The 26,579-nt window shown below is 52.5% G+C and overlaps 1 protein-coding gene across 1 annotated transcript in view; it reads left to right on the top strand.

Annotated features, from left to right (window-relative positions):
* PRDM2 (PR/SET domain 2) overlaps positions 1 to 26,579 on the top strand; it is a 105,021-nt gene that overhangs the window by 72,905 nt on the left and 5,537 nt on the right. The gene's annotated exons all lie outside the window — the stretch shown is intronic.

Genomic DNA, 26,579 nt, shown 5'->3' on the forward strand with positions numbered 1-26,579 from the left:
AAAAATGGTCAAGTAGAAGCAGTTTCATGTAATCCAACATCAGAGCTCTTGTTCTGACACCATCTGTGTCATTCCTCAGGGAAAGGAGGTGAAGGGATGATCAACTCCCCTTGGCCAGATGTTCACATTTCTGGCTTACGATATTCTTACATTAGAAAAACCCAGGGAGGTGGAGGAAAGAGGTTGGTGGGAGTTTGGAAATGGCCTTCAGTATCAGTAGTTTTAAACACTGTGCTGAAGTGAGTGCTGAACATGCAGCAGGGCCCTGTGAGGAGCTGAAACCGGGAGAGAGAAGAGCGGGGGGTGGAGGGGAACTGAGTGTCCACGCTAGCCCATCTGTGGCCATGCTTCAGTAAACAGGCCTATAACTAGCGCCCTCACGACTCTGGTGGTTTAGCCTGACTTTGGTTTGGGCAAATTCTCTTGTTTTCTAGAAAATAGTTCCTAAGCTGCAAAAAGTGTGGATTGGACTGGTTGGTCTCTGAGTGCTCCTTCTAGGAGATCTTTTGTACTGGATCTGGACCCACACTGGAAAGAGTGAGGTGAAGGCTCGTTCTCCACGGCGTCCCCAGCTCTTCCAGCAGTACATGGGACACTACAGGCCCTCAGATGTTTACTGAATGGTGGAGTCCCCAAGAAGCCACGTGACATCCATCTCACCAGGGAGGAGCTGCCCTGTTTTGGTTGCTTTTACTCTTTATAGAGTTAAACATTTTTTAAAAATCGAAACCTAGTAATAACTAAAGCCTTCTGTCTCTGCTACTATTTTGAAGCATCTCACAGTGTTTCTGATAACAAATCCCTCTCTAGGCTGGCTGTTTTTTAACTGGGCTGTTGCAAGTACTTTCTAGCAAGTTATTTTATAGAATCAATTTATTGAGTACTTAGTATATGTCTGGCTATGTCCTGGGTGCTTAGGAGACATCAGTGGACAGAAATCCCTACCCCTGCGGAGCTTGCATTCACGTGGTGGCCTTTTCCCCCTTTTTATACTTCAAATTCAACACCTCGCTTTGTCACAATTCCCCAAAGTCTAGGTGGTCAGGAAGATGCTCCCAGCTTAATATCTGAGTGCTGATACCTAGACGATATGTTAGTGACTCTACTAAAATTATAGCTCATTTAATGCATTTGATACTTTATTCATGTGGATTTTGATTTGATGTCGAACCTCACTTTGGATATATTGACTTACATCCATAAAAGAATTGATAAAGAGTAACTTACCTTGAAAACGGATCGGAGCACAGGCAGTTGAGAAAAGGGTTGGCTTGGATGTAAAGGCCATATTGAAAGTGCTCCAAAGACTAGGCTGATAGAGTAAGCAGGAAATGGTTTGTCGTTTTCCGTCGGCTTTTCCAGGTCCAGCAGCCTGTGGCCTCTGTCTTCCCTGGTGGCACCAGCCCTGTGCTGCTGCTTGGGGGTCTGGCCTCTCAAGTGAAGGTTCTGGTTAAATCTCTCTTGAGGGTGTGTTCGAGAGCATCACAAGCGTGGGTGAGCCATTCTCCCGACTTCAGAGGAGGAGGAGGAGGAGCTGCAAGCCCTGCCCTTTAGTGTGGTGGTTTCTGAGCTGCACCTGGGGGACTTGTCAAAACTAGTTTTAAGGCTCTGCAGCCAGGCTTTCCAATTAGGCTATTTCAGGGTGGGGCTTGGGTAGTCTGTACTTTAAAGCCCCCGGGTAAATTCAGTGCACACTTGAGAATTTCTGAATTTATACTGGAGAAATAACAGATGCGCTTAGCTCTGAATTGCTAGAGTACTGTGTTCTCCTTTGAGCCGCAGCGCCACGTGTAACCTGTAGACTCACCCTGCAAAGTGGGCGCTGTCATTTTCCCATCTTCCCAAGATCTGCGAGTGGGGAGTACAGGGTAATCCTGAAGCCAGCCCTGAGCCGCGGGCCGCAGAAGGGCATGTGCGTTTGGTGGAAGGAAGAGGTGGTAGCCTCAAAGGGCGAAGGAACCGCTGGCCTGTTGTGCAGTTCCCTTCTGGCTTGTGCTTGCTCCAAGGCTCTCTGGGCCCCTCCCATTCGGTGCACTGACGTTTCCCGCTAGGTTTGCCTGACAAGCAGGGCCTTAAATACTAAATACACAGTGCTATGGGATAAAAAGAAATAGAAACAAGACCTAGATTGGTGGGAATGATGACATCCACGTGACCATTAAGATTCTAGATAACATTAAAACATCCAGTGTAAAGACAAATACTGAATGGAACAAAACTTGAGGCTTGAGTGGTGCCGTGTAGGTAAAAATTGTAAAACTGCACTTTGGTTGATGTGTGGAGGCTGTGAGCCCCAGGCCCGCCGCGCCCTACACCGGGTCACTCCGGTTCTTTCCTTCCTCCGCCTGCCTGTGGGCGGGGTCTGATCAGCTTCCGGCTTCCCGGGGCTTGCTGTGTGCCGGCTGCTGGGCTGAGCATTCTAACAACTTGAATCTTGACTATAACATCCATGAGGTTGGTGTCACTTACAGATGGGGAAGCAGACTCGGGGAAGAGATTTTGTTCCGGGGCACACAGCTCTAAAGTGGCAGGTTAGGATTTGAGCTGCCTTCAAGCTACACTGTCCTATCATTTTTTAATAGGCTTTTTTTTTTTTTAAAGAATTTCATTTCTTCTGAATGTAGAAAACAGGTCTCAGTGCCTTCTCTATTAGAGGCTTTGCCGGCATTGGCGAGCAAGTAGAACAGTTGCTCTGGAGGGAAACCTGGTACCGCAAGAGACTGTTCGCTAGTCAGAGCAGCTACTAGGCTGCCCCGGCTTCCGTGTCACTCCGCACTGTGGAGTGACTTCTGCCCGTCACAGGCCGGTCCGTTCAGGTCAATGGCTCTGTAGAGCCATCTGCTTCCTCAGACGCGTCTGACTCCAACAGAAACCAAGCTCATTATGGTAAAACCCTCTGAGTTTGGAAATGATTGTAAAGAAGGTGCCAGGGGTCACCGGGGAGAACCTTGACCTCCGTGCATTAACCCAAAAAGAACGTTGGTCTGGGCTCGCCTCCCCACCTCAGCAGACAGTGCGTTAAATGTGTACAAAACAAGGGATATTTACAGTTCTGCTGACACTGGTATTTTCAAAATACAGGATTAGAACCTGGAGAGTGTTGTTTGGGTTTTATTTAGTTTCTGGGTTAAGAATAAGAATTCTAAAAACCATCATGACTCTGCATTAAATTACTTGCAGTTGCAAAAATTACGTTCACTTGTGAGCCATTAAAGGGGGTTGGAGATACTTTTATTAGAGTAAATTTGTCGACCTATTGGGCATAATAGGATTTGTACATGCTCGTGTTTTCTGCCTCACTGTGCCAGCCGGATTTCTCTTCAAGAAATGTTTCTTATGAAAAATGATACGAAGTTCAGGCGGATGTTCGAACAACATAAAACATTTTATGGAAGGACCTTAGTGCCTAAATGTGCCTTCTCAGGTCCTGCTAATAATAAACATCAGCAGGAGGTCAATGAAAGAAGCCGTGTTTCTGAACGTCCCTTAATAGGTGCTACCTGAGTTAGTGAGGGGAGAGAACTGGAGTGTCATTTCAGTAGACAGAAAGCTACAGATGGATTTTAAAGCACAGGTTTATGTTCTGAATCGTATTTAAGAATATTTCCATATCAGTGTTGAGACAGGAGCCTACTGTGTAATCTGGAATTCTACTTAGATAATCTAGTCAGTCTTGGCATTACATCTAAATGTAAATTTAAAATAGTCATTTTAAAAAGACCTGTATTTTATTGCACAGGTAAGTTAATAACAAAAAGGGGTATTAGGCCTTGGGATACAGTTGTGGCAGTTTTAATGTTTTAACTTAGAATTTCAGTGTATAGCAGTTGGATTTGTGTTAGTATTTAATTGCCAGAATTACAATTTTTAATATTCTTTATTGGAGTTATTTAAAACTCATATGGGTTCAATTTTCCTTTTCCTTGCAGTAACATTCTCTTCTCACTTGCTTTTTATAATCACATGCAATCCTTGCCAGCCCAGCTAGAGTTTAGGAACATTTTCAGATGGCTTCTATTTCCAAGCTATTATTGGACTTGTGAATTCAGGCACATTCTCCTGTAGTGATTCAGTGAGCCAGCCATTCAGAAAGCATCTTTAAACAGGCAATCTGGATCATCAAGGTGCCGGCCTGTAGAGCCAATGGGCTCTACCCTGTAGCCAGAGCACAGTCCCTTGCCCTGGGCCTTGAGAGGAACCTGGGGATGGGATGCCCACCGCGGAGGGAGTCACCGGCCGTTCCTACATGCCGGGCACTTTTCTGAGTGCTTATGTGACTCGTGTGCTCTGCCGCCACCTGAGGGAGATCGTACTCTCATTTACAGGTAAATCACCAGAGGCAACACCGCTTGAGTCAAGTCTAACAGCTGTAAGTGGGGACCTCAAACCTAACTCTGATTTCAGAGCTGATTTCAGTTGCAGCCTGAAGCCATCTAATTTACTGTGCTCTTGGGTTTTAGAGAGTCTTATATTTGCATAACTGTATTGTCCCTAATTGATGCTGATGTCATCGCCCAGAGAGTTTTGTTGCCGAGAGGTCGTGTAGCAAGAGTGGGAAGAAGCATTGGCTTTGAACTCCTACCGATCTGGGTTTTCATTCCCTGGGAGCCGTCTGTAAGTGGGAGGCAGGGCACCCCTGCCTGAGCCTCAGCTTCCTGGCCTGCGATGCGGTCACGCGCCCCCCACCCTCCTCCCAGTGTGGCCTTGAGTATTGGGTGGCAAGTGTTCCCAGTTAGAATTCAGTGACTGGTGGCTATGGTGGCGCTCATGATGACTGCTGATGCGTAGCCGCAGGTGCTTTAGTCCTCACGGTAACAGACCTAGGAAGGAGCCACTTAGCAGACAGCCAGGGATTAGCAACGTGCCCAGGTGCAAACGGGCGGCACGTGGACGGTGGTGAACTCGGTGATGATCGCCGAGGACCTCGCGGAAGAGGCTGCTGAAGAATTAAGGGATGAGCCAGAGCATCTGGACTCGATTCTCGGCTGCCCCTTAGCTGGGCCTTCAGGCAAATTCCTTAATTTTCCTCTGCCTCAGTTTCCCCATTTGTAAAATGGGAGAACATAAAACTCACGCTTTTCAAAAGCCCTAAAAAAGAAAAATTAAAAAATTCCTTCGTGCAGACTGAGAAACATCAGTTTATATTAGTTTCACGAGTGGGTGGTTCCAACCTTTGGTGAGGCAAGAGCTTTCATCAGAAGTTTTTAAACACTCCTCAAGGCTCCTGGGATGAGCTTTCCTTCTGCACCTAGACGAGGGCAGAGCGGTGGAGCTGGGGCACGCCGAGGGTGCACGGGAGCCCAGGAGCCTTCTCAGGCCCCTCCTGGGAGCAGTGCAGGCGGTGAGGAGCTGCAGTTCAGGATGGCCTGCCGTGATTACACGAGAATGGAAATTCAGACTTCAGAATTTCCTGAAGGCCACCTGCTTTGCATGAAGGAGATGGTGAGGTGTAGGTCGGCACACGCCTGGTTTTGAGGTCTTGCTGTGATGTCATTACAGGCAGTGGAATGTAGGTGAAGGCATTGGCTCTGGAAACTGATCAGCTGTCACCTCCTCCAAGAATTCTTCCCTGACCATCCGATCTGTAATTACTGCCCTGCCCCTCATCTCTCTCCTTACCGTGCTTCACCGTTCTTCAAGGCACTCGTGCCTTCCATATGTTCTGTTACGGATTCGTTATGTTTATTTACTGTAAATCTCCCCCTTCTTGGATGAAGAGTTCTGTCCAGGCAGGAACTTGGTTTTGTTCATGGCTGCATTTCCAGAACCTAGAACAATGCCTGGCGTGTAGTAGTTGCTCAGTAAATGCTTGTTGGATGAATAAAATATTTGAATCTTGGCTTTATCATGTATAGTTCTGTGACCTTAACCTCTGCCAGTTAACCTCTCTGAGCCTCAGTTTTCATTTCTGTAAAATAATCAATAATCAATCTGACCACAAAGAATCACCATGAAGACAACTTTAGATCAGCCTGTAAGGACCACAGATGCTGCCTGTCATAGTAAGTGCTATAAATGTCATCATTAGATTACTGAAAGATGTCCTCTCTAGTCTCAGTTTGAATCTGATAAAAAGTGGCTGGTGCTTGAAGCTGATGCACCATGTGTAAGATTTCATGGCGCGTAGGTTACAGTAGCTGGAACATTCCCTCATCATCTCTTACCTCCACCCAGACAGAAAGCTTTCCAGTGGCCTGTAACTCCTCCGGTTCTGCCGCCAGTGACACCAGCGGCCTTCGCTGTGTCTTCGCTGGGCCACACCTGCTGCCTCCTCGCAGCAGGGGCTCTCACCCAGGAGACAGGAAATCAGTTTTTAAGTCAAAGTGAGAAAAAAGATGATTCATTTTTATCCTCTCACTCTTTCGTGTAACTTTCTTTTTTCATAGAATGTATAGGGAAAACATACAACTTTCTACTTCTCTTGGTTTTGAATTTCAAAGCCAAATGTAAATTTTTAAAAGGTAAGTTCAGAAGAGAACATTTCCGTAGCTCTCTAAAACCATGAAAATTTAACCGAAGAACCTGAGTTCACTGAAATAATAATGTAAGAATGATTGCCGGTATTTTAATGTGCTTGCTGGTCACTGTTTTAAGGGCCTCACATGTACTCCACCCATTTAATCCCCAAAACAACCCTATGAAGTAAATATTGTTATGTTCTCCCATTTTACAGATGGGGGAACTGAGGCAGAGGGCAGTAAAGCAATTTGCCTGAAGGCCCAGCTAGAGCTAGTAGGAGGTGGAGCCAGGAATCAGTCCAGGTGGTCTGGCTGGTCTCTTAATCATGAGTCTGCTGCTGTGGGGGTGAGGAAATAGAAGGGAGCCCCTGCTCGCACCCCTGGTTTTCTTCCAGTGGCATCTCTTTTAAGAAGCGAGGAGACGTGACTTTTTTTTTTTTTTTTCTAATTTTTAATTTGTCCCTCTGCCCCCACCCTCCAAGACGTAACTTATCAGTAAGCACCTGCCTGAGTGTGGACAGGAAGCACCAGCTGATTTGAAGGAGCTAACAACACGCTGGAGGTGCACAGATGTCTTGGTGCTTCCCGGGGCTAGTCCGCTTTGTATGTCCTTGGGAAAGCAGCCTGTGAGCGGTTTCAGCCAGGCCTGGTGCGCTTGTTTGCCTGTGGTGGAGCCGCCTCTGCCCGGCTCTCTCAGGGAAGGAGCAGATCCTGCCTGCTCCCGGGCACTGATGAGCCTCGCTTCCTAGTGTCATCTTTCCAAGCCACACTTGACAGGTCGGCTTCCATCTGTGCAGGGAGCAGTTGCCTGGGTGCTGCATAGCACTGGATTCTGAGGCTGGGTTCACGCTCAGCCGAAGGATGGCCAAGTGCCCCTGTGTCTGCCTGGGATGCAGGAAGGCGGGTGATTCTGCAGCGCCAGGTATTTCCTGCCTGTGGTCTGTCTGTATCTGCCGCTTTCCTGCTTAAAACTGTATGCTGGACTTAATTTTACCTTTCCTTGAAAGCTCAAGGTAACCATCCAGTAATACTTCAGGGAAAAGTGATGCTCTCAGAGATGATTCAGGCGTATGGGACATCCTGTCCCTACGCTGGAGGATCCAGAAGCTGGAGATGTGGCCTTTCTTTGAGATGGGTGTACTCCGTGGGGTCTCCCTTTTCATCTTGTCAGTCATGGATATTGTCTGCACCCCCTGGGACAGAAGCATGTCCTTCAGAGATGCTTCTGTTAATTGTCTGTGGGCTGGGAAGCTAGATGGTGGTCCTGTTAATATTGTGTGCAAACAAAGAGGTGGTGGGCCCTGAGAGGCCTCCCCCTTGTAAGCAAAGTGCCTTGATACCAGAGCGTGGGTGTCCGGACGTGGTTTGCTCTCTCATTAGGCCTTGCTTCTTGGTTCTGCGCTGGTAAGTGACGTTGCTGGACACATGACTTAGATAGCAGGGTGTTAAGTGTAACAAACACATATAATAGACTCCGTTTTTTCTTCTAAGCTCCAAAAACACATGAGATAAATAAATGATTTGTGAAGAGAATGAAATGAAAATATGGGTGAAAGTGTAACCAGTCACTTTCTCAGCAAGGTTTCTTGCCAGGTGGAGTACCTTAATTCTGAAACAAGGGTTTTCTTCTTACCATCCTGTGTCCTTTAGTCTGTGTTTAGGATAAATATTTTGTTTGGTGCCAACTGGTTGAATTTTAATAGCTTTAGAGATCTGGTCCTTACAAACCCGTGGAAGTACCTGGAGTTCATCTGACTCATTACCTGTAGCAGGAACCGATGAACCTGCACGTTGATTGGATTATCTCCTCGCTATAATTAATGATATGTTTATATCCTTTAAAATTGTTTTTAAAAATTACCAATGCAGCCCATTAGTGCCAGCTAACAGCAGGTGTTTTATTAAGGTGATGTTCTGAGTTGTGTATGGCATGTTAGGTAAGGGGAATGTATTTTGCTGGTTCAGTGGGAGTATTGTCTTGTTAATTACAACTTGAGAAAGGGCCATTTCCTGCTTGTGTTCCCAGGTGTGTGAATGGCCCCTAGTTTGGATTATCTCACCAGGAGAGTAGCTCAGTGGGCCACCTGCATCAGAAGTTACCTGGGTGATTTATTAAAAGTTGCAGACCTACTAAACTGTAATCTTTTGGCATGAGACTTTGAAATCTTCATTTTTATCAGCTTCTCAAATGAGTCTTACCCAGACCTCAGAGTTTTCCTTTTAGTATTAAAAAGAAAAAAAACAGTGACATAGTATCACTCATCACTTAATTTGCTTCTGATTTGAATTTTAAATTCTTTTCCTTTGCTTATTTATAATCTCTTTGATAAACTTTTAGCATGCTTTAATTCTCAGAACACTTTCAATTAAAAATTTCCCTAATTCTTATAACTACCCAGTGACAGTCAAGCCAGGGGTAGTTTAAGAGTTGGGGACATTTCTGAGTGCCAGGGATGAGATGGAATTGAGGATTTACCAATTTGTCCATGTTCCTCTTTGAGTGTTTTCTGAGGATGATATATGAACTTTGGTCATGAACTAGGACAAGCTTGGTGTGGCACAGAGCCTGTGTGTTCACCGCACCAGCCCAGCACCCACTGTACACCGAGTATGTGAGCTACTCATGTGACCCTACCTCCTGACTCTTTGGTTTAAAATGTGAATCTTGAGGCCATTAATTGCTGGCAACTGAATAGAGAGCATCACTTTGATAAGTAAATGATCAATTAAAATCAAGTTGAAAGAAAGGGATGGTGATAGCTAATGGCAATCAGCATTACTGCTCCAGGGTCTGGTCCTCAAGGTTAAGAATGCATAATGAAAGCCGATCAATAAACTGTAGAGCCCAGAACAAAATTGCCTGCTAGGAGTCCAGTGTAGCAGGGCCTACGCATTTCAAGGTACTGGTGGAATTCTGTTCTCCCCTCCCAGTCTACGCTGGTACACACAGCAGAGGTCTGAGTCCTCACAGGCTGTCTTTGGCTCTAATTGAACATCCTACACGTCATGGAGTAGAGCTATTCAAATATTCCTTCAGATTTTTAGATTCTTTTTTCTTGATTTTTGGACCTGAAGGGAGGGTCGCCCTTTCTGTGGCACCGACTTTAATTCCATCTCCTGACATCCCCTAAGCGGTCCCACTCTAGTAGAGTCCCCCAAAATACATGGCAGTGGGTGATTTTCCTTGCATGTCTTCTTTCGCTCAAAATAATAGATCTTCGTAGAGCTCAAACGCTGATTTCACAGGGCCATATGCACTTGGCGGGGCTGTGTTGAGAAACCCTGTTCCAAGAGCTGGATTTGCAGCAAGCGTCACCCACCTTGGCGATTTCCCCATCACTCCCTGAGTCAGAGCTGCTGCATAATGTGCTCCAGATGAAAGCAAAGGGGTAGCTCGCGGGCACCCGAACAAAGGGAACATGGAGGTCTTGACCACTTACTCAGTCTCCAAGTCCGGCGTGTTCACCATTGCCCAAGGAAGAATTTGAGACTTGTGAGAACATTTTGCAAAAAGCACAGGCCCTGGGAGAGTGGGTTGGTAGCAGAAATCCTTCTGAACTTGCGTTAGAACACCAACTGTGGATAAAATGAAATACAGCTGCAAGTCAATCAATTTTCGTTTAACCGTCCCACCATGTGAATGGCCGCCCTCATTGCCTCCGGGAGCCCGGACCACCACTCTCGGCGGAGCCTGTGCACCTCCGTTCCCAGCAGTCAAGTTCAGTGCATGCCAAAGGGCAGTTGTATGTGTTCCCACACCTGTTTATGCCACTTGTCTTTGATATTTATTGTTGTGCTTGCGTGATGTAAGTAAATATTATCCGAACTGATGAAACAGCATAGAGCTGTTTATAAAAAGCAAGTCGAATGCCTAGAAAGGCTCGTAGTAATTTGCTTAAAAATTGTAGTCCAACTAGGTGTAGGTGACAAAATCAAAAATATTCAGGGGGCAGGGTGGCGATCATAAAGGCATAGATTCTTCACTCAGATTGCTTTGGAAGTGCCTTAGGTTCTCACCCCACTTTAAACAAAAACTGGAATCATAGATGATGACTGCCGGGTGTGACTTAGTCGAGAAAGACAGTGCAGGTCTTGGCCCTTCATCCGACCATTCGTTCATTCATCCAATACTGCAGTAGGGCCAAGGCCGGCTGTTCTGTGCCAGGTGCTGTTTCAAATGCCAGAGGACACGGCCGTGAACAAAACCGACCGAATGTCGCACCCCATCAATCTTAGGTTCTAGTTGTGGGGACGGACAATCAGGTAAACAGATAGCGTGTCAGACGATGAATGCTGTGGAGAGAAACACAACGGGGGAGGGGATGGTTCTGGGTGGAAATGGGGAGTGCCCCGCTTTAAGTACAGGGGTCAGAGAGCCTGACCGAAGGGGACCATGACAGCAAAGACCGGGAGACGAAGGGGCAGCCTGCGGACACGGGAGGAAAGCCGTTGGCAGAGAGAGCGGCAGGAGCGCAGGTCCGAGGTGGAAGCCTCCGGGTGTGCTGGAGGAACAGCGAGGAGGCAGCGTGGCTGGGGGAGATGAGGCCAGGGAGGTGACGGGCGTCCAGCTGGTGTTGGATATCGCAGCTGTCGCAGAGACGTGGCTTTTCCTCGGAGTGAGTGGGAGTCACTCAGTGGGAGTGGAGGGTTTGGGGAAAGGAGTAACATGCCATGATTTTTGCCTTTTAAAAGAATCATTCTGCCCATCTTTTGAGAATAGCCTGGAAGGGGACAAGCGTAGGAGCAGGCTGGTCGGGTGGGAAGGGATGAGGCTGGACGGTGCAGCAGTGGAGATGGTAGGCAGCCCGGGGTGGTGTTTCTGGATGTGTTTGGAGGTGGAGCTGCAAGGTTTGCTGAGAGAGACGGGAGTCAGGATGACCACTTGGTTGGTTTGGTTGGTTTTTCCCATGCATCCGGGTGGGCGCATGGAGTTGCCGTGAGTGATGAGGTGGGACTGTAGTTGGAGCCAGTTTGTGGGCAGCGTGTGAGCTGGGAACCAATTTGGGGCATGTTACATTTGAGATGCTGTTAGATGTTCAGGGGAGACCTAGAGGGGGTCATTGAATATATACATTTGGAGTTCAGAGGAAAGGACCCAGCTGGAAATAGAAATCTGGGAGTCCTCAGGGGACACCTGATATTTAAAGCCATGGGATTGGAATCTCCAAGGGAGTGAGTGTAGATGAAGAGAAGAAGCCCAAGAATCAAGCCCGGGGGCTCCGACACCGAGAGATTGGAGGGATCCGGGAGAGCCTGGCAGTGGGACGAAGAAGGAGCAAAGTAAGAGGAAGGCGCCGAGTGAGGTGTCCTAGAGCCCAGGTGGCCTCGCAGACTAGGGGTGAAAACTGCCCCCAGGTTTCCCTCGCCCGTGGCAGGAGCTTCAGCAGGCAGTGGGAGCACTAGCTTGCCTGGGGGGGTCGGGGGAGATGGGAGACCTTCCAGGCAGGGAGCATCAAGGAAGGGGAGCAGAGAAGCGGCTCCTGGAGGGGAAGTGAGGTCAAGAGAGGGTTGTTCTTTGTTTAAAGGTGGAAGGAATAGTAACATCTTTGTGTGTTGATGGGAATAACCCGGTAGAGCTAGAGAAGCTGACGGTGCAGGAAAGAGGAGGGAGAATCGCTGGACCCACCCACGCCCTTTGGTGGGTGAAAGGCGATGGGACCCCCCTGGAGGAGCTGGGCTCTGGGGAGGGTCCAGCCTCCCAGGGAGGAAGGTGGTGGGCAGGGAGACAGGGCCGGAACGGTCTGCCCCCATCAGTGTGTGACAGGAAGCGAAATCATCAGCAGAGAGTGAGGGTGAGAGATGTTTGGGGGCTGGGATGTGCAGCAGCTGTGGGGGCAGCAAGAGAACAATGGCGCCAGGAGGCGTTGGGAGCCCACCCGAGTTTTGGGGGTCACGTATTTAAAATGTGATCTGGCAGCGTGGTTGTGTTTTTCTCTAGCAGAAAGGTCAGTGAACACAAATACATCCATGTGGTTTTGTTTTATTGATAATTTTTAATTTCAATTAAAAAACGCTTAAGGGCTGTCCCAAGATTGATCCCCTGCTTTGAGTGACCACCTGCTGGGCTGCGTGCCGCTGGAGAGCAGGGTGTCCCGTCTGGTAAGATCCGTCCGTTGTGAGCTCCTGCTCTGCCCCGGGCGCCGTGCAGGGGTGAATGTCTCCCCCAGCCGTGCAAGGCTGGCGTTAGGCCTGTTTCACAGAAGACACTGTTCCAAGAGAGTGGGTGACTCACTCAGACGGCTGGTGGCGGAGGTGGGACTGTCAGGCTCCAACCCCCACACCCTGCCTCCCCAGGAGCACCGGGTCAGACCAGTGAGGGCAGAAGGCCCGATGTGCTGGTGCGAGAGGGGTGCCTGGGGGGCTGGAGAGGAGGCTGTGGTGGGGGAGGGGCACTGCAGGCAGGACGTGGCAGAGGACTGAAGTGACATATGATGGAGGTGGCGCAAGCGGGAGTCTTGTGTGCAAGAGGCCAGTCTCCTGGACTTGACTGAGTAGGCTTTTGACCAAAGCCGTCCCTTGCAGAGCTCCCCTTGTGCCCTTGGGGCATGTGTGCCCGGCTCACCACGACACCCTGCTGTAACTGGCGGAGGAGGCGGTCCATAGTTACCAGATCGCTGGGGGAAGTAAGTTCGGGGTAAATGACAACCTGTCTCCTCTTTTGGGAATTTGCATTGCCTGTCGGCAGGCTGCAGGCTCAGAGATCCTGCAGAGACACGCCCGTTTGGCTTCCCCAGCCCGCGCTCTGGAGGCGAATGGCTTGGGCTTCAGTCCCAGCTCTGCCTCTTGCCAGCTGTATGTTCTTGGGCGAGTTGCCTAACTTCTCTGTGCCTTAGTTCCTCACCTGTGAAATGTCCCATCTCATAAAGTTCTTGTGAAGATGAAGTTCGTTACTCCGTGTCAAACCCTGGGCACAGCGCTAGACACATCGCAAGCACAGGAATGTTAGCTGCGTGATGCAAATGCCTATGAAGGCACGTGCAGCGTCGTGGGGGCCGGCTCCACTGAACCCTGTTTGGGAAATGCTGGGAACGTGGAAGGAAAACTGGGAGGGTTTTCCTGGCCATTAGCCCGTGGGCTCCCCACATAGTGTCTGGCTGGGCCAGGTGTCTGTCCCCTGCCAGGAGGGAGCCAGTTCGAAAGGCCTCCACTCCGTGAATGAGCGGCTCCCGCGCCAGACAGAGTGCAGGGTCCTGGTGAGGTCTGAGCAGCCCAGAGTGGAGTCAGACGGCCTGGGCCTAAGTCATCTCACATCACCAGATCTCGGTGTCCTCCTGTGCGAAGTGGGTTAAGCTGTCTCAGGCGACCTACAGCCTGTTCGAGGTCAGCCGGGATGTAGGGTGAGGGCTTTGGGGACCACGGGCAAGGAGGGGGAGAGGCCAGTGGGCAGACTCTGCTACCTGAGCCCCTGCCACACTTAGGATGAGGCCCCCAGGCCCACAGCCCATGGTGCCCTTGTCCTCTGGGCAGCGTCATCCCCGCTGACTAACGACTGTTCGGGCACATAGCAAGCATGCCTTTCCCATAACAGTGCCAGCCCTGCGTCTGGGACGCCTTGCCAGCTGGGCACGCCCGGGCCTCCCGAGACAAGCTGTTTCAGCCCCTCGTGTAGCAGAGGAGCCCCCTGAACCCCCACAAGGCTTCTCCATTGAGGCAGGAGCAGAAAGCCCTGCAGGGAGCGGCCACTTCTTGCCATTAGCATCCTTGGACCTGCTCCCAAGTTATACGTCTCCAACCCAGGCATCGGACATCAAGTTCTCGAAGCCCTAGAACCGGGGCAGATGTCACATAGGCTTAAAAGACTCTTAGTCCCAACAATGCCAAGCCATATGAGGGTTGAGCTCTTCTTTACTTTGTCCTTGGACTTCACCTAGTCTTTTTGACGTCCTTGGCCTAGATCATCTTTAAAAGATAGAGCAGTAACAATAACGAAGTCTTAGTGTCCTTATAAAATGTTACCACTGGAAAGACCTCTTCTGGCCAGGCGGGGTGGCTCATGCCTGTAATCCCAGCACTTTGGGAGGCCGAGGTGAGAGGATCGCTTGAACCCAAGAGTTTGAGACCAGCCTAAGTGAGACCCCCATCTCTACAAAGTGAGACCCCCCCCATCTCTACAAAAAGTAAAAAAAAAAATAGCGAGGTGTAGGGGCATGCCTGTAGTTCTCACTACTCAGGAGGCTGAGGCAGGAGGATTGCTTGAGCCCCAGGGCTCAAGGTTACAGTGGACTATGATCATGCCACTACACTCCAGCCTGGGTGACAGCGAGAAAGACACTGTCTCTAAAATAAATACCTACATACATACATGCATGCATGCATACTCTTCTATGTGGATCTCGTAGGAGACTCCTTCATCTCTTGCTGTACCAAGCTTGGATTCTGCTTTTCCTACATTCATCAGTCTTGACGCACTCATATTTGTTCATGTTTTCTTTTTGGCTTCCCTCCTACTCTGAGAACTAGAGGGAGAAAGAAGGGACGGGATTTGGGGCAAGCTTGAAACTGGGTGGTTGCAGGGCAGCAGTGTCGTGGGAGGTGCAAAAGCAGAAGAGAGAAAGAAGCTGGGAGCTGAAGGAGCTGCTCCTGCACCCTGCTGGGGCTTCTCCCACCTGGGCTGGTCGTGTCACGGGCAGTGACCTGCCTCCTGCAGGGCTGGCGTCCTCCGGACTTGAACCCCTATGCCGAGCAGAATGGGGAGAGTCTGTTGGGGAGGCCTAAGGGCTGCAGAGTTGGGTTCACAGAATTGTAAAAATGGGGACCTCACCCCGTGGTTTTGGGATGGGACCTTGGCAACGAGAGGAAACTTATGGGAAGCTGTATTTGAGGATTTGGTTCTGGAGCAACACGGACAGGGGGTGAGGGTTGAACTGCACCAGGAGCCTGGCTCCAGGTTTGCCATTTATTTGCTCTGGGAACAGTCCCTGAGCAACTGCTCGTGCCAGGCCTGGTGGCAGGTTCTGCAAGTGAGAAGTGACTAGACTGTGCTCTCCTGGGCCCCCATCCCAGTAGGGGACAGGCAGTCACAGAGAGCTAAGTCCCTTACCCGGGGGGTGCCGAGAAGGGCACCTGCCTCCCAAGGTTCCTTTCCTGAGTCCACTGGGGCTGTAGCCCACCCTTTTGCCCATCATTAGTGTCCCCAAATAAGCAGTGGGCCCAGTCCTATCCCTCACATCTCCCTAGGAACAACTTGCTGTGTGACCATGAACGAGTTCCTGGCTCAGTTTCCTCGTCTGTAAGGACAGGTCTGCTGCCGGTGACCTCTGGGGTCCCCTGCGTGTCTTCCGTCCTGGCAGCCAGGGAGGCAGGCCCGGCAGGGATTTCCTGGCTGGCAGCTTCCTTTGGCTGAGGTCATTGCAGGCCAGGCTGGGCCAGGGTGTTACAAGTTTGTCACATGCTGGGTGTTTGGAGTTCAAGCTGAACAGGTTTGGGGAACTCACGGCCTCTGATCCCTCAGAACCTGGCGTGGAAGCCCCGAGAGGCCAGGGGCTTGATTGGTCTTTCGGTGCGTGGAGGCCAAATCAGGAGCCCAGCCCCCCAGGCCCGTGGCCTCCCTCAGGGTGGTGAGAAGGAAGCAATATCGCCCGCTGAGAGGCCAAGTTCAGCCCTGGATCGTGAGTCCGGCTCCCTCCGTCCCTCCTTCCTTCTGTTCATACCTCTTAAGTAAAGGAGTTGTTGTACTCAACCTTCCTGTGTTGCTGTCCCCTCAGCCACAGAAAGGGCTAATGACCCATCTTGCTTGATTAAAGGGAAGATGGAGTGAAGAGACCACGTGAGCACCGTGGCCTCTTCCCATCAGCTGCTGTCATCCCCACCGTCCCCCCAGCGGCACCTGAGGGCTCTGTGTCCACTCGAAGGAAGCCCAGCAACTGGACCATCTGGGCCAGTGGTTTCAAACCTTTGCCCCTGTCCCCTGACGACCTCGCACATTTCCCTCCCCTCAGCCCCCACCTTCGGAGACCTTATCTGTAGAACTTCACTAAGCACCAGCCCCTCCCCACCCAGCACAGCTGACACGTTGCCACACCTGAGACTCTGCTGAAGGTGTCCCTGGCCCTGTGCTTCAGCTGCAGCGGACAAACGCCTCTCCCAGGCGGATTCTGACTCAGGTCGGCTGGGGCGAGTGTCTGCGTGACTAACAAGCTCCGGGGAACGCCGATGCCGCTGGCTGGCCCGTGGACCACACTTTGAGTACAAGGTTCTAGACCAGTGGTTTGCAAAGTTGGCTTTTAAAATTGCCAGTGCCTAGGCCGTACCCCCAACCAAGAAAACGAGACCCTCTAGGGGTGGAGCGCGGGCGTCAGGACTGTTTCAGTCTCCCAAGGGGATTCCAGCGAGCACCTGAGTTTGAGAACCTCTGTTCCAGGGCTGCTCTGAGCTGACGTCTCAGCCCACAGCAGACTATGGTGTCTCAGGTGGTCTGTGCCGCTGTTCTGTGGGCAGAGGGTCAACCCCAGCTGGCTTTGGAGTGTTAGAGCTCTTCGATCCCCTTTACCACGAGGACTGTGTCAGGGATGGGGTGCAGGCTTTGTTGTCCAGTGGTCCTGGATTCAAATCTTGGCTGTTTCCCTTGTTGATCAAGGGAACTCAGACATCAGCTTCTGCACCTCTCTGAGCCTCAGTCCCCTCCTCTGTAAGATGGGGACTGTCACAGGCCCCGCCTCACAGGGCTGCTAGGGGATTTGAGGAGCTCCTAAAAGGCACCCAGATAGCTCCTGGTGCATAATAAGTGCGCAATGAATGATGGTATTACGTTTTTGGTTTTTTCCTTGCCTGACATCTTTGATTTACAGGCGAGACTACTGCGGCTCAGAGAGGTGGAGGCACTTTCCAGGGGCCGCACAGCAAGTCAGTGATGGAGCTAGGACTGAAACTCTGGGCTCCCGAATCCTTGCCACCCTCCTTTGGGTGCCTGCTTTATCTCTCTCCACTGTCTTCCCACCTCTGACTCCCAGCCTGGGGGCTCCATTTGAATGGAAGGAACCTCCATGGGGCACACGGGGGCTGCTCACTTTGGGAAGCCTGGTCCTGCCTTGGATGTGACCGTTCTTGGAAGCGGCTGGGGGCTCCTGCAGCTCCCACTTGGGGACCTTCACCCAGGGAATTCCAGGGTTGTCACAGGCTTGTCTTGCCTTTGCCCCAGCGGCTCCCACACCTCCGCCTCTCCCCTACCTCTGGCAGAAGTGCACAACCGCAGACGCTGGCTTCAAATGAATTGTGCTCGGAGAATTTAGGGAGAGTTGTGTAAGGCTTCTGCGGCCAGCTGTGTGGCCTAACCAGCCTTGAGGATTGCTGTTCCCGGAGATCCCTCCGGATGCATGTGGGAGGAAGAGGTGGGAGGAAGAGGCGTCAGGCAGGGGTCCCAACCCAGAGCTCTGGAGAGCATGTGTCCCTCAAAAGCTGGCAGCTCCTTCCCTCCCTCAGCGCTTCCCTGTACTCTCCTCCACCGGGTGCTCCGGATTCCTGCCTCCGGTTTCTCTCCTCCCCTCCTGTCTTGAACTCACTTTCAGGCGTTTGTCTCTGTCGCACCAGCAGTTCTGCCCTTACCAAGGTTGCCAGCAGCCTCTAGGGTGCCAAATGCGGTGGGCGGTTCTGCCTCATCTTCCTTGACCCAGCAGCAGCCGCGGTGGACGCATCTAGTCCTCCTCTTCCCTGAAACGTGTTCCACCTGGACACCGCTCTCTCCTGGTTCCCTCCCGTAGCCAGCCGCCCCTCATCCTGCCTCTGTCCCTGGGCTCCTTCTTCCCTCCGTCTCCCGGTTCCCTCCTGTCGCCAGGCCGCCCTGCTGATCTCATCCAGTCACAGGCACTCAATACTGCGTAGATGCGAAGAATTCTAAATTCATATTCTTATCAGAGTCTCATTTCACCACTCACCTGACATCTCCCATGGGTATCTACAAAATATTTCAAATTTAATCCTCCCCAATCGAAGTAGTCTCTCCACGAAGCCTCCCTCCCCATCTGGGCTGAGCAGAAACCGACCTGCTCCAACAGCTCAGCTGGAGTCCAGTGTCTTTCTCAGCACCTCAGCTCCCACTTCCCAACTGTGCGGGTCCTCCCCACTCCCAGCTAGGCCCCTTCAGCTGCTCAGGTGCCCCGTGCCCCCATCTCTCCCTGGGTGGCAGGAGTTAGTTGCCTCCTAACTGGTCTCCCCAGTCCCAGTCTGTGCCCCGCCTGGAGCACACAGGGCCTAGCTGGCCCAGCAGGTCATCCCCCTCCTCCAGGCCTGCTCAGCCTGCCCTGTCCCAGGCCTTCCTCTTCCGCCCTGCGGCCCCGCCTGCCCCACTGTGCTCTCACTCCCAGCCTCACTCCCCTCCTCCTTTTTTCTCCATAACCATTGCTGTGGTCTGGGTGCACTTGTTTGTTTATTCACTGTGTCTCCACTAGGACAAGAGCCTGGGAAGGGCTTTTTGCCCCTCCTGTTCTCTGCTGTGTCTCCGGTGTTCACCCTGCTGAGCGGTAGTCACTGTTCACTGGGGCTGAGATAAATGGCCTTCGGAGGGAGTTGGATGAGAGGCTCCCAGGAGATGGGGCAGGGGCAGGCAGGGCCTCCCCAGGTGGTGGGGTGGGGGCAGTCCTCCTACCGGTCACATTCCCCATCCGCGGGCAGTGTGTACGGCCATGTCCCCATCTGACCAGGGAAGTGGCCTCTTGTTTTAACATGCTCTTCTTTGACAACCCCAGGGAGAATGGACATCTTTTCATATTAATGAGCATTTGTATTTCTCTGTGAATTACCTCTTCATGATACTGTATGTTCAATGATTGTGTGTCCTTTGTCCATTCTTTATTTTATTATTTCTTTAGTTTTTGTTGCACTGATTCATCTCCCTGGTCCCAGCCATCCTTGGTCCATGGGAAGGCCCTGGAGAGGAGAGGCTCAGGTGCTGGCCACTGCCATGATGTCACCTCTTCCCCGACTCCCCAAAGCCGAGTGACATCTGAGCACCAGGACAACCACTTGAGGTGTGGATGCTTCTTTCCTCGGAGGCCCCGTTAATTTGTGAGAGACGTCCCAAGCGGACAGGCAAAGCTGAGTTAAGTCCTCATGGGGTCCCTGTGTTGCTCTCTCTGCTCAGGACTTGAGCCAGAGCCTCCTACTCCCAGATCCTTCTCAGTGTCGTCCCCCCGTCACCTTCTCTGTCTCCCCCACTCTGGTTTCCTTCCTGTTTCTCAGTTTCAATATCTCCTGTATATCCAGCAGATTCCAGCATGTCTGAGTTTCTGCTTTACCAGAAACCACCAGGGGCTGAACAAGAACGTGGTCACTTGGGAGCCAGGAGCCCTGAGTCCTGGCCTCGTACTGGCATCAAACTCCCTGAAACTGAACATTTTTCCTCTCTAGGCCACACTAAACCGCACGTAAAACTGCGTTTTATGTAGAGAACGCAACACGTTTTATTCAGCGAAACTTGGTTGGCAAAGCATCTGCACGTAGCAGACACACCATGCATCTGGCCTACTGTGTGCCAACCAGTGGCAGGTGCTGGGACACATCAGTGACAAACAGCCTGTGCTGGCCCTCACGGAGCCTGCTAGGCAGACAGTAGTCAGTCAGCTGAGTAAATACAGGCTGCGTGATTCTGGGATAGTGCAAGTGAGAAGGGAAAACAGACTGGAGAGGGAGGTTTTGCAGGGGGCGGGATTTGCAATTTCAAATAGAGTGGTTAAGGGAGGCTCACTGGGAAGGAGGCATTTGAGCAAAACCTCAAGGTTTTGAATGGGGGTGTGCGTGAGCCACGTGATTACGTGGGGGAAGCGTGTTCCAGGCAGAGGGAACAGCCCATGCCGAGTCCCTGATGCAGGAATGGACCACTGGAAATGCGACTGAAAGAATGAATGCGTCCTTGAGGCTGGGGACAGAACAATGCTGTCCTTGCATTGCCATCAGACTGTTGGGGTTTTCTGACAAGCAAGAAACTATGACCCACAGGAGACGAGGCCCTGAGGGTCCCCATTTCTGAGCCCTTCCCGTGAGCCAGGTGTGGACAGGTATTTAGATCTGTTTTCTGCACAATCCTTCCCCATCTGCACAGATTGGATGGTGTATGAGGTCCCCCCTGTGCTTTCAAAGTCATGATTTTTTTGTTCCGTGTAAATGAAATTTCCAGAGATTTCCCTCCTAGGGAAGCAGTGGAGCATGTTTGCAAGTGGCCAGACAGTTCTGAGCAAAGGCTGTGTGGAGCGCAGAGCAGGCCCCTGCCAACCCCCACTATGTTTACAAAGTTAAACCACTCTGTATGAAAATCTTAGGGAAGTAATGCTGCACCTCTCTCCTTTCCAAAAACAGTTGATGCTGAGCTTGTTCAACCCTTCTTGATGCCTTGGATTTAGGACTATGAGTGTCATCCATCTTACTGGGGTTTTAAGGAGGGATGTCCGTGGGCGCCTGCTAAGCCCATCTTCTCGCCCATGTGCTAAATGGGCACAGATTTCTTGGTGTCTGAGAAAGTCTGTGCAGCAGGAATATCCTGGGTCTAGAATCACTCATTTCTTCGTTTCTTAAATTTTGAGGGTCAGTTATTCACTCACTCGAAATTAGGTACAAGGATACATGGTGAGCAAACCCGACATGTTCTGCTGTCATAGACCACAGGGTCCCCTGGGAGACCTGCATTCCTCAAACAGTCACAGATGCATGAGAAACTGCACATGTAGGGGCATGTGACCCAGGGCTGTTTTGTCTCAAGAGGGCGGCCACAGGAGTGTGACCAGAGCGGTGGTTCTCACTCCAGCTGCACGGAATTGCTGGAGAGATTCTGATGTCATGGCCTGGCGTGCAGCCTGGGCCTCTCCGGGTGATGGTAGTGAGTAGCCGGGACTGCAGGGCACCAGGACGTGGTTCTGCCCAGATTAGCTGGAGTGACGAGAGCTGGAGGGGAGAGATGGGCTGGCCGGTCAGTGGGGGGTAGGCTGGATGTATTAAGGAACTTGGGCCACATCCTGGGAGGCACAGGACCCATAGGTTGCAGCAGGGACGTGTCATGGTCCATTTTGCTTTCGGAGGAGCAGACGGGAGGGGAGTGGAAGTGAGAAGTCCAGTGGGGAAGAGCCTCGCAGGAGACCAGGTTCGAGGTGGTGGAAGAGGGAGGAAGGCAGACCAGATGGGGTCTCGCAGGACAGGGCGAGGAAGGGACCTTGTTGACTCCCAGGTCTTTGGCTTTTAGGACAGGAACATGGTGCTGTTCACCAAGAAAAGGAGTGTGGGGGTGAGGGGGTCATAATTTGGATCAGGACCCGAATTTAAGGGCCTTCCAGATGTGTAAGAGATGTCACGTCAGCACGTGAATGGGTCCAGAACTTGGAGGCAGATGTGGGCTGGGCGTGGGCCCGGTGAGTCATCTGTGTGAAGCCACGAGACCGGCCATCGGCCATCGAAGGCAAGGCTGGGGTGGGGTCGCCTAGGGAGGGAGTCGTGCTCGGGGAGGACGGGCTCAGCTTCAGATGCTGACCTGCGTGCTCTATGGCTCAAGGCAAGTAAGTGGTCTTACCTCGGGCTGCCGTAACACAGTTCCGTAGCCTGCGTGGCTTGCACGGCAGAAACTTATCTTCTCACGGTTCTGGAGGCTGGAAGTTCGAGGTCAGGGTGACAGTATGGTCCAGTTCTGGTGAGGGCTTCCCTCCCGGCTTGCAGACTGCCGCCTTCGCGCTGTGCCTCCCGTGGCCTGTCTCGAACGTGCGTCTGGGGAGAGACAGAGAGAGAGAGAGAGAGAGACAGAGAGAGAGTGTTTCCTCTCTCTCCCTCTTATAAGGGCACTAGTCCCAGCATGGAGGTCCCACTCTCATGACCTCCCCTAAACGTGATGACCCCTCAGAAGCTCCACCTCCAAATACCATCACATTAGGGGTTGGGGCTTCAGCATATGAATTTGGGGAGGACGCGAATGTTCAGTCCGTCACATAGGTTAACCTCTCTCGAGTTTGTCTACCTCACAGGTTCACTGAGGGACCCGGGCAGAGCGTGGTACCCATAGGGCCTGGCACACGGTGTTTTTGAAATCGCCCTCCCATCCCCGTTCCGGGATGTGTCTGGTGTCACTGCTACACACTCTGTGTTTGCTTCAGCCTGACACGACAGCCCCTTTCTTCCTCTTCTGTTCACTTTTCTGTCCTAACTGGCTGTGGACCTGTGACCCGCCCGACCGTGTGCGTTGGAGTTGCGCGTGCGCTGAGCGCGAGCGCCTCAGTTCCGTGTGGCTTGTGCCCCTTCAGGACCCGCCGTGGGCCCCAGCACCAGCCAGGGTGCCTGCGTGCAGTGAGCCCTGTAAGAGCTCACGGGTCCGTGGGCACTGGCCATGGATGACTCAGACTTTCTCCAGTGTTCCCTGCTGCTCTCCGGACTGTGAAGGTTACAGGGCTCTGGACAAGCGAGGCACTGGTTGTCAAAACTCACTTGCATGGTGACTGTGCCATCGCCAGGGCCATTCTGGGACGCTGTGCTCCACCCCCAGCCCGGGCAGGAGGACTTCCGCTTGTAATGGGGCAGTGCTGGGAACTCGCTCGGTGTCCTTGCACCTGAGCCTCCGGGCTCTGCTGTCCCTGGGGGTGGGGCCTGGCCTAGGAAGGGTGTGTGGTCCTGTGATGACAGCGGCAAACCAGGGACACCCGGTAAGGAGCACCTTTCTTGTCCATTGTAGAGTTCCCCTCTCTCTCCACCCATCCATCCATTCTTCACCTCAGTGCACGCATCCTTCACTGCGGCCTCCATGCACCACCCAGCATTGCCTGCACCAGGCCCTGTGCTAGGCACGGGGGACCCAGCTGGGACAAGACCCAGTGTCTGCCCTCAAAGACATTCTCTTTGGTGGAGCAGTAAAGAGCTCCCCAGGCAAGGTGACTGCCGTGGCACGTGCTGGGAGTGAGCGGCCCAGGAAGGCACAGCACGAATAGAGAAAGAAAATGCAGAGGAGCCACGCTGGAGGGAACGGGGCCAGGCGGTCGCTAAGGTGGGGAGGTCTGAGAAGGCGTCTTTGAGGAGGGGACACAAGCTGAGACCTAAAGAGAGAGCTGTGGGCAGATGAGGGCGGTCGGGGGGAAGCAGGGGGTGGGGGGTTCTGGGGAAAGAAAAGCCTGGCCTGAGAGACCAACGAGAGTCCCCAGAGGGAGAGCAAGTATGGAGCAAGCCCGGAGCCAGCAGGCGGCTTTGCTCTATCTGCCGTGGGGAGCCTTGGGCCAGTGCTGCTCTGGGCAGTGACATGGTCCAGTGTCACTGTCAAGCCTAGAGGTCCCTATAAAGGCCACTCTTGTTGCTTGGTGGAGAATGGATTGAGGGGTCAGCTTGGTGGTGGGGAGACCAGTGAGGTGGCTGTTGCCACAGTCCCGGGGCGGATGTGATACCAGTGGAGCCGCTGGACGCTGGCAATGGGCGTGGAGACACGTGTAGGTTTGGGGGCAGAATCAAGGGACCTGGAGCTGGACTGACTTGGGGGGTGAGGTACAGGGGGCTACACAGGCCCAGGCTCAGGGTGCATTGCTCTGTGCACGGGGTTCAGGCGAGTGCGGTTGGTGGTCTCTGAGTCTATCGCCAGTTGGAAGCAGCAAAATGCGTAGAAGGGGCAGGAAAGGCTGTGAAGCTTTGGTTGGAACAACCACACATTTGGTGGTGCCGTTTACTGAGCAGGGTGAGAAGCTTCTGGTGCAGATGGAGCCTGGTACGGGGGGAGCAAGCTGGGGCTGTACAATGTCCCGCCGTGGCCGTGTTAAAGTGGAGATGTCCGTTAGATGTCCAAGTGGAGGGGCCCAGTGGGCAGCTGCGTGTTCGAGTCTGGAGCCTGCACAGGGGTTTTGGGCCAGAATTCCGGGCAAAGTGTTGAAGCTGAGAAGCCCCACTTGACGCTCAGTCTCTGAGGACTGGTCAGGGCTCTGGCTCCTTCTCCCTCCGCTCCCTTGCGTCACAGCGACTGGAAACATCTCACGTGTGCTGAGCTCTTCCTGGTCCCCAGAGCACTTCCCAGCCCTGCTCTGAGTTGCAGGTTGGTGGGGATGGCCTTCATTTGATGGAGGAGGAAACCGAGGTTCGGAGACCAAGAGACAGGAAGTGACTTAGCCTGGTCATTAAGCCGACAAGAATGAGGACCAGAGCTGCCCCCAGAGCCACCCTCAGGCCTCCAACAGCCACCTGTCACCTCCTCCTGGGGTCCTCACTTCTCAGTCTGCATCTACCACCCGCAACTTCCACAATTAAAACCCTGCTAATAACTGTTGGAGGCCGGTGTGCACTGTGCTGGGAGCTTTCTCTGAAGTTGACCATCGCAGTGACCCTAGCAAATTGGGGTTCCCATCGCACATGGTGAACCCGGAGCTCAGAGAGGTCCTATGACTTGCCGAGGTCACACAGCTAGTGAGTGGGAACCAGAAATCACGAGGTTATCGCCTTAGCTGCTACCTGCCCCCCAACTATAAGAGCTCCATCAGGCGGACGCCCTGAGCCAGGGAGAAGGCTGGCCCTAGTGGAAATGGCTGTGGTTGCTGTGGCTGCAGGAGCCAGAGGGCGGAACGGAGGTGGAAGGGGCAGAGAAAGGCTGGGTAGCTCGAAGGGGCTGGGAGGCCGGGGCGTTACAGTGACTGATCGATCCAAATGTTTCCCAGATGCACAGGGGTGGTAGCAGAGAGGGAGAAGCTGGATGTTGATGATGCGGGTTTGTCTGTCTCCAAAGCTGCTGCTGGTCCTGCTACACTCCGCTGTAGACACTTCCCCAGAGGGGCACATCACGGGGGGACCTACTGTGTGCCAGGACTGTTCCTTGTTCCCCAACAGGATGGAGTCCACGTTGTTCATGTCTCCAGGCAGCCTCCCAGCTGCCGTCTCTCCTCGGGTTGTGTCTCTTGGGGCACCAGCCAGCCCTGGGGTGGGGGCAGCCACTCTCTGTGGAGATGGCCCCCCTAGCTGTGGTGTGGCCTCCATGGCCTCCTCGTGGGCCCATAATCCTTGCAGGGCTTGGTGGCTCATTTGTTGCACAGACTTGCTGAGTGTGGGGCCTCGGTTTCCTCCTTGACTTGTTCGGGAGAGTGGAACGAGCTGACCACAGGCCTCGGCTGCACGGCGTCGGGGAGGAACTCAAACAGGGGCAGCCCCGACCTTGAGACGGAGACGAGTGACACAGGCTCTCGGTGCCGCCGTTTCCCATCTGCAAATGAGGGATAGTCATAGCGTCCACCTTGGTAGGTTGTACGAAGAGTAAGACAGTTGGTACGTGTGAAATACCTAGCACAGGTCGGGACACCCAGTTAGCACACATGTGTTGTTCTTGTTTGGCAAATGTTTCTTTTTGTTGTGCTAAGCTGAGGATGCAGCCACGAGCACGACAAAGGCCCTGATGTTGGGATCCCGGAGCTCACGAGGAAGGCAGGCGCCTTAGTATGTGCTTTTGGTTCAGTTTAACAAGTGGGGGGGGGGGGAACGCACAAGGGAGAGTGGGAGCCTGCAGGAGGGACACCTCACCCAAGGGGTAAAGAAGGAAGGCTTCCTGGAGGAGGTAGTGTCCCAGCTGGAACCTGAAAGAGAAGTTAGCTGAATGCAGGGAGGGGAGGAATGATGGTCTGGGTTACCTATCTTTTAAATACATTTGTAAAGGCTCTTCTGAAAAAACCAAATCCCGTTCAATGGGCTACAGTACAAGCAGGGCCAGACCATGTCAAAGGCAGCTGGCTCACATCTCTGTTGGGAAGTCACGTCACCTCTCTGAGATGCCCGACACGGAAGTGCCTGGCTCAGGGTAGATGTCGAGTGTGGGGGTTGATGGCGTGGAGGGGACCTCCCCCCCCGCCCCCCACGCAGGTGTGTTTGTACCTTGGTAACAGCAACCTCCCCAGATGCTTTCTGCCCTGGGGGTGTTGGGGCCTGGCAGGAGGGGAGAACAGAAAGGCAGGTGGGGAAATGGAATCAGAGAAATGTAAAGCTATTGTCTTGATGCCACAAGAGTTCACTCCAGCTCACCTGCATGTCCACTGGGGGTCACCGAAGCTCTGCCCATCGTGGTGTCTCAGAACCAGGCTGGTGGACACTTCTCACCCACGCTGCTGTGAGCACCTCCAGAGGGGAGAGAGTGTGGTGGGTGAGCATGGTGAAGTGCACACTGGTGGTTAAAGCTCACGTCCCGGTGGCTGAAGCCAGGCACCTGGCCTT

Source organism: Eulemur rufifrons, chromosome 8 (assembly GCF_041146395.1).
Source record: "Eulemur rufifrons isolate Redbay chromosome 8, OSU_ERuf_1, whole genome shotgun sequence".
Taxonomy (NCBI): Eukaryota; Metazoa; Chordata; class Mammalia; order Primates; family Lemuridae; genus Eulemur; species Eulemur rufifrons.